This window comes from Phycodurus eques, chromosome 20 (genome assembly GCF_024500275.1).
Source record: "Phycodurus eques isolate BA_2022a chromosome 20, UOR_Pequ_1.1, whole genome shotgun sequence".
Classification (NCBI taxonomy): domain Eukaryota; kingdom Metazoa; phylum Chordata; class Actinopteri; order Syngnathiformes; family Syngnathidae; genus Phycodurus; species Phycodurus eques.
This window is the reverse complement of record NC_084544.1, coordinates 9,709,422-9,717,500: the sequence shown is the minus strand read 5'-3', so window position 1 is coordinate 9,717,500 and position 8,079 is coordinate 9,709,422.

Genomic DNA, 8,079 nt, shown 5'->3' with positions numbered 1-8,079 from the left:
TCCACCCTACACAAACTAACCGGATTGTACTACAGCTATGGTACTTCAACTGAAAATTGGTATGGTAGTCGTCGGGTGTGAGACCGCACCATACCAGTAAGATGCTGAATAATTCATTGAACTATGAAAAGGCAAATACAACAGTAGGTAACGTTTACACCTTCCACGAACGTACCACTGCGGCAGGCACCTCAACAGTGAGGGACAAGCGGGACGGAACAGATCAGATGTTTTGGAAATGCCATACCAAAACAGAATTGAACAGAATCGTGCTCTGTGGAAACTGAGCTTATTACCTCGACTTGTTTGAGCTTTGACATGTTAAATAGGGATGGGCATTTCACAAAACCTCCTTGACTGACTATAGGTGAAATCCATCATTATTTGTCTTTATAAAGGGATGGGAGAATCTCTCTGAATGTGTGAACTCCTGTTTTGATGCCGGTATGGGACTGAGTAGAATAGTTTCCGTAGCAGAGATTTGTGTGGATGAGGCTCAATTTGCCATAGCTGAGCCAATGTTATTCTTTAGACTCGTGTTTTCCAACCTTTATTGAGCAGAGGTACATATTGTACATGACACAAATTTTGTGGCACACCACTAAACAAAAATGTCACAAAGGTATATTCTTAAAACAGGTTCATTGTACCTTCTAGCATATAATTGTCCTGCCTGTCATTACGTTGCTGGCATAGCTGAACAAAGATACATGATTTATCGTAAACAACTCATCATTGGCTGGGAATTACTCATCTAGACCACAAATCAGTTGATGAATTAACAACCAATCAAATGATTCTTAGTGAATAATAGATTTATTATGCCCATCCCTAATATTAATATACAGCACGGTGAAGTCCCGTGTTTTTGCTTTTAGGTATTTCCAAATGCACCTTGTGAGGGCCGGGATCTACCCACTCACTTATTCACTGTTAGTGTGCTTAGTCCAAGTCCTGTCTCATATACAGTACAGTTATTGTTTTGGCATTATCTTGGGGCATCTTCATGCCAAGGAGCTATGTTGACATGAGTCGAGGAGCTTCATGTAGTGCTTTGCCACCCACCATCTTGTGGCATCTATAGGCAATTAAAGTATAACCCTTTTAAGGGGGACGTCAATTACTCATGGATTTGGATAAATGTGTTACGAGTTTACCGATGCCCGGGCTGCAGACATCCTATTATTTTTATTTACATTTCACATATTAATTTAAATGCACATATTCACCTTAGTTGGGCTGCTTTGGGTGTCCCTTAACCAGGACAGACCAAGTGGCTTACATAAGCTAATTGAAACATTTCACGATAGCAGCTCTTTGTAAAAATTAGTTCAAGTCGAGAGGAACATTTGTGTTTGGCATTCCATCACACTAGCAGGCAGGTTTCAACTGAAGCTAGAACGTCTAAATATCAATTAGGTCCAAACCATTACCGTTGGATAGTCACATATCTCCTCTCTGTGCTAGCGCTACTATGCTACAACCCATTTTCCTCACTCCAGGTAGCAATGAATGTATTTATAGCTTTTGTGTGGTTTGTAATAATGTCGTTTAGCCACCTTTTTACATTGCTTTTTTTTTGTTATTATTCTTACGTACGGCCTATTTTTTGTACTATTACTTTGGGGATTTTTCTCTTATTTATAGGTGTCGTTGTTGCTTAGCAGTAATATTCATCTATGGTTCTTTGACTAGATTTCCCCCTTACAGAGCTACACCTTTTCACATTGATGTTTCAGTGATCTCCCGCAACTCACAAATGGATTTTTTTTTTTTTTTGTACAAGCAGTTTGTGTATGTTTGATGGTTGTTTTGGTGTGAATCTGATTAGCTCGTGTTAGTTAGCCACCACTCTTGATACTCCTGCCTAGTCAACTTCTTAAGAGCTTTCGCCGACTTCTATTTACTCCCATGCCTGAAACACAGAGGATTGTTTTCGTTCAGGAGTCGCTCTCTTATTGTTGTTGTTGTTATTATTATTATTACATTTGGTGATTGTATAACACCACAGCTTTATTTCCTGTCTGATTCAAACAGCACAACTTCTCAGAAACTTTCCGGAAGCATCATTTTAGCCCACCTAGTTGTCCAAAGCCACATGGTCCTGCTCTGTTCTTCGCGTGGATAAGTTGGTCAGCTATAATGTTCGAAGCAATGAGCACAAATGAAAAAAGTTGCACTCGGGACAGAACTTGCCCAATAAGTGCAAGACTTGCATTTTTTTTTATTTGTATTTGTAAACCATTTTAACAACCGTGTGGCTTCTTCTTACCAGCTTGGGGGGAAAAATAAAAATAAAAAACCTACCTCAGAGCATAGTGCGGTGCTAGCTAACATATTAGCCCTGATTTACAATAACAGAAAGAAAATCACAAATTGTAGTGACCACTAAAAGTTCATATCATGTGCGAGCACTGTAAGACCGAGAAGCAAAGCATCGAATATGCAAAGAGACCAAATTTCAAGGGACAATGTTTCATTGAAGGATGGATTTACACTGCAGGTCCAAGTGCCTAAAACAGAATAATTATTTTTTTCCTTTACAATTTACACAGACATGTCAAGTGACCCTTTATCCAACACGGCTGTGTTTTCACTGACAAAAGACGCCAAATTGTAGAACTCCACAAGCGTCGCTAAATAAGAAAGTAAGCGATAAATAGAACAAATATTAAATGTTATATGGAGTTTAGTTGACATGGGCTGACTTGGCTCCTGTGGCCGCCGTCGACAAATATTTTGCATAATGATCGACTCACCTTTTAATGAACCATTTTTTTAGACCATTTACAGTGCTGTGAATAAGCATTTTCCCCCTTCTCGAATTCTTTTTTTTTTTTTTTTTTTTTTTTCCTTTTGTGCATAGGTTCTCCACTTGGTTTAAGATCAGCAAACATCAGACAAATATAACCCAAGTAACCAAAAACTGCCGTTTTTAAAGTTGATTTACGAAGGAAAAAAGAACTATTCAAAGCTTCTTGGCCCTGTTTGAAACAGTAATTTCCCCCTAAAGCTACTAACACCCTCAGCAGCAACTGAAATCAAGCGTTTTCAATAACTGCCAATGAGTCTTTCACATCGCTGTGAAGATACTTTGGCACACTCTCGCCCTCATCGTTTTAATTCAGCAAACACTGGAAGGTTTTGGAGCATGAACGCCCCTTTTAAGGTCATGCCACAGCATTTCAATCGGATTCAAGTCTGGACTTTGACTCGGCCACTCCAAAACCTTCAGTATTTTTTTTTTTTTTTTTGAAGCCATTCAGAAGTGTGTTTTGGATCGTCGTCTGGCGGCAGAACCCAACTGTGCTTCAGCTTGAAGTCACAAACTGCTTGCCGAACATTCTCCCTCAGGATTTTCTGATAAAGCAGAATCCGGTGTTCCGTCAATCGCAGGTAATCCAGGTCCTGAAGCAGCCCCAGACCATCACGCTACCACCACCACAATTGACTGTTATTATGATGTTCTTTTTCTGAGATGCCGTGTTACATTTACGTCATATGTAATGAGAGACACGCCTTAAAAAAAGTTCCACTTTTGTCTCGTCAGTCCGTAGAATGTTCTCCCAAAGGTCTTTGGAATCATTCAGATGTTTTTTGTAAACATAGAGCCTTTATGTTCTTTTTGGTCAGCAGTGGTGTTCGCTGTGGAACTCTGCCATGGATGCCATTTTTGCCCAGTCTCTTCCTTTTTGTTGCGTCACGAACACTGACCTTAACTGAGGCACGGAAGGCCTGCCGTTCTTCAGATTTTGTCCTGGGTTCCTTTGTTACCTCCTGGATGAGTCGTCGCTGTGCTCTTGGGGTAATTTTTATAGGCTGGCCACTGCTGGGAAGGTTCACCACGATTCCATGTTTTCTCCATTTCTGGATAATTGCGCTCACCATGGTTCGTTGGAGTCCTAAAGCATTACACATGACTTTGTGACGCTTTCCAGACTGATAATTACTTTATTTCTCATCTGCTTTCACATTTCTTTGGATCATGGCATTTTGATGCAGCTTTTGGAGATCTTTTGGCTGACTTCGTTTTGTCAGAAAGGTTCTATTTAAGAGATTTCTTGATTGAACGGGTCTGTAGGTATTCAGGCTTGGGTTCGGTCAGTGAAAATGAACTCGGCTTCCCATTAAATGTGATTAGCCGCAGTTAATTCACGATTTAACAAGGGGGTAATAACTTTTTCACACAGAGCCAGGTAGCTTTGAATAAATTTGTTCCCCTTAATTAATAAAATCACCATTTAAACTCTGCATTTTATGTTTACTTGGGTTATCTTTGTCTGATATTTACATTTGTTTCATGATCTTAAAATGGGGAAACTGCAAAATAAAATAAAAAAGAATTTGAGAACGGGCAAATACCTTTTCACGGCACTGTACTCGCTTACATACACTGGTTCTAGCCGATCTTGCCATTTACGCCGCACTCGCATTGACCGGTACCTGTTAAGTCCTGGTCGCACCCTAAAACCTCAATCGCTATTCGTATTGACGGTTATGAATGACCCGCGAGTCACCAAGCAAATCATTACTCCTTGTACTATTACAAAATAATAGTCCAACAAATGAAAAATCCAATTTGATAATTTGAAAACTGTATTGAACCGCTAAGAGAGAATGCTGGCACGTGTTGACTGACGCGTTTTTATCTGCCACATCTCTGTACAGAAAACTTTTTCTTTTTAGTTTAAAATTGCTTGCTTTAACGAGCATCCTGCGCTGTACCTTGGCCACAGGTAGAATCCAGGATCTATTTGCGCTCTTCGGTGCCATAAATCCTCGCGGACCAGACCAAGCTGCCGCCTTTCCAGCTAGCCTCCTGCTACTTAGCTTGCTGGCTACTTAGCTGCTCGAGCTTCACGCTGTGTCGGATCGACTTTCCCCCATGAAATCTGCCGCCGTGTCGCGATCCCCCTCTCCAGCGATGGCTCCTTTTCTGCTTACGTGGTGGGCCTCCCATGTTATCCGTGCAGCTCATTGGAGCGCTAGGCTAAACGCAAGGCTCCTTCAGCGGAGAGCTGTGCTTTTTATTTTTATTTATTTTTTTAATTTTTATTTTTTTAGATCTCACTGAAGGTACACTGTGTACATCCACAGAAGCGATGCAAACTACGTCAAAATGGCGGCACTTGTGGGCAGCATTGCAGTGTTTGTCAGAATAAAATCCGATTTTGTTTTTGGCTCATGAATCTGATTCAGGATCGTCTTCTCAGTGGGATTTGCGAGTCAATCCACAAATTTGTTCGTAGCTTTACCGATAAGTATTCACTTTGTAACCACGTTTAGGCCTGATTTTGATCCAAAGATATTTAAACCCATGTTTTTATTTTTGTTTCCCAATTTTGCCACTTGAGCAACAAATCAGAATTGTCAATTGAACCACGCAGTGTAAATCCAACCAACTGAACAGAAAGACGTACTATGTGACTATCTGTAAGCAAGCAACACAAATTGCGTAAAATTAAAAAAAAAAAAAAAAACACTTTCCGTTTAGTAATTAAACTACTTAATGTACATTCTATTGCAACACGGAAAAATAACATTCTCTGTCGACCAATCGACACAAACCGCTGAAATGCTACTCCAGCGACTGGTATTCCAGTGAAATGTTGATATTTTGATACCTTTACAATAAAAATTCAATCAGACCAAACCAAACTGACTGCTCGGTGGAATTCACGTTTTCCAGAGAAGAAAAAAAATCTACCAACCTATAGGCGCGTCATCGTTCGTTTATCTTGAGGCTTTTCGCCTCAATACCAGTCAGTGTTGGTAACGGTCTTCTGTATTTGTTACAATATTGAGCTTTCCTGTCATAGTCAAGCCAGTACTGCAATAAAGAAAAAAAACATTGTTTTCTACCCATTACCACTTACAGCAAAGCCGAGCAATCCATTGTAAACGCGACGAAACATCTGCGATGTTGTCGTAAGTAGTCACATCCCCGGCCGGGCCTTTCTCCGACGGTTCCCGCCGCCGGTCTGCCGTTTTTCTTGGAGACGTGGCAACCCGCCCCATAGATGCTGCGTACAGAACGATCAGTATTTGTGTTTTGCACTTTCGAAGCAGTCTCAAACACGGCCCGCTTGAAGTCGGCCGCAAAGTAATGAAAGAACTGACGAGGTATTATACGCTATCAGTAGGAATAAGACCTTTCTTCAAATAAAATAAAAAAGGTTGCGATTATATATACAGTATATATAGCTCTATACATCCATTCATGAAGTACCTCATAAGCCTGATATATGCTGCATTGACTTATTTCTTTAGTGTACTTCATTATGTCCAATAAAATTCAGATTTCATTTTCTTTTTTTTTTTTTTTTTTTTTTTGTTCCCCCCCCCACCCCCGTTGGGAGGTTTGAATTCAACAGGCTGTGCTGTTTTTACCTCACCAGATATTCCTCACTTTTCTGTCTTTGTAGCCCCAAAACTGGGATTTTGTCGGCAAAGAGGCGCAACATTGGCTTAAAATAGCCTCAGATCTCTTTGACAGTTGGTTGGCGTCTACATTTCACTTTCACCAACAATCGTAAGGAGCTCGTGTGTAATTGAGCCACTTTAGAACTACAGTGGGCTAACTCATTTTTTGTCATTTTGCAGGAGTGATTGAATTTTTATGGCTGCCAGAAAAAGTAAAGAAAGTAAACGTTTAGTGCAATAGTGGTCTATGTCCTTAAGTCCATTTTGTCATGTTGCAGGAGTGATTTCACGTTTTATGGCTGCCATCCTATGGCTGTCATAAAGTAAAGAAAGTAAAAGTTTAGTGCAATAGTGGTCTAAGTGCAAACATCCATCAAATCTATCAAGATTGAATTGAAGATGATTTACTTATACTAACATGCAGATGCACTGGCACCCAAGCTTAAAACAGTGCTATAATGGGTTATTTATTGGGGGGGGGGGGGGGGGAAATAGGATTAAACCTTGGTTTAGACCAGTATTCATCTGAAAGGTATGTCCTCTCTCTATTCATTTCTGTACTTTAAGATGACAAAAATAGAGGTAGCCCCCTCGTATTCTGAGTGGCTTAGTTATGGTCCACTATTCAGTCGTGCAGCTGATTCCAGGGAATCCATTTTCCTGTTTGCTCTTGTTATTTGTACATCACCCATAACGAAAGCAACCAAAGTCTCGGCCCGCACAGCCGTGGGAATTCTGACCTCCCTTCATTCTTGTGTTCTATTGTATTCTCTTCCCCCTTATTTAAACCATGACATGTCAAAAGTGAATTTGCAGTCATTCCTATTCTGATATAGGGAGGGGTTGTTCTTGGTGGTGGTGGTGGTGGGGGGGGACGGATGTCTTTATATATTGCTGATTTTGAATTCCTTCATCCACTTGCTAAGCTCCTTTATTTTTTTGGTGTTGTAAAGTTTGTAAAGCTTTTGATTTCTATCCTACGTTTCCCGTTTTTTTTTTTGTTTCGTTGTTGTTGACATTTACGCTTACAGAACACAAGATATGCTGTAAAACCCTGCTAGGACACAATGTGAATACGTATCACTTCATGTAGTTCTTTGGCTCTGGTCTTTTACTGTAAGTTACATTCATTAATAATAAAAAAAAAAATGTTCAAAACAAATTAGTGTTTGGAGTTTTTTAACCCCCCCCTCACTCAACCCCCTATCATTTTGGTACCTGTATTCTTTTAAACGTCTCATGGTTTTGTTTTGTTTTTTTCTCTTTGAATGTGGCCCTAATACTTTGTATTGTATTGGTTTATGTGCTGTGTCGACACAAAAGGGGGCTCCTGCCTCCCAGTACAGGGGTTGGCAAAGTAGGTCTTGCGGGACACACATGGCCCACTGTGTTCTTTAATCCGGCCCACAAATCATTTACTTTATCAAGAGTCACCAAATATTTGTTGCATTATTTTAGCTGTTTTTTTTACCCTTCAAATTGCTTGTTTGTATTTATTTGTTTTGTATGAATTTATCTCATTAAATAATTGGTTAATTGATTTATTGTCATTAATACAATCTTATGAGGCTCGAGCGCCTTGTAGCGACAGCGACATTCCACTCCTCGCCTCCATCACGTGCATGTTTTTATATTAACAGCTTGTAAAACCAACTG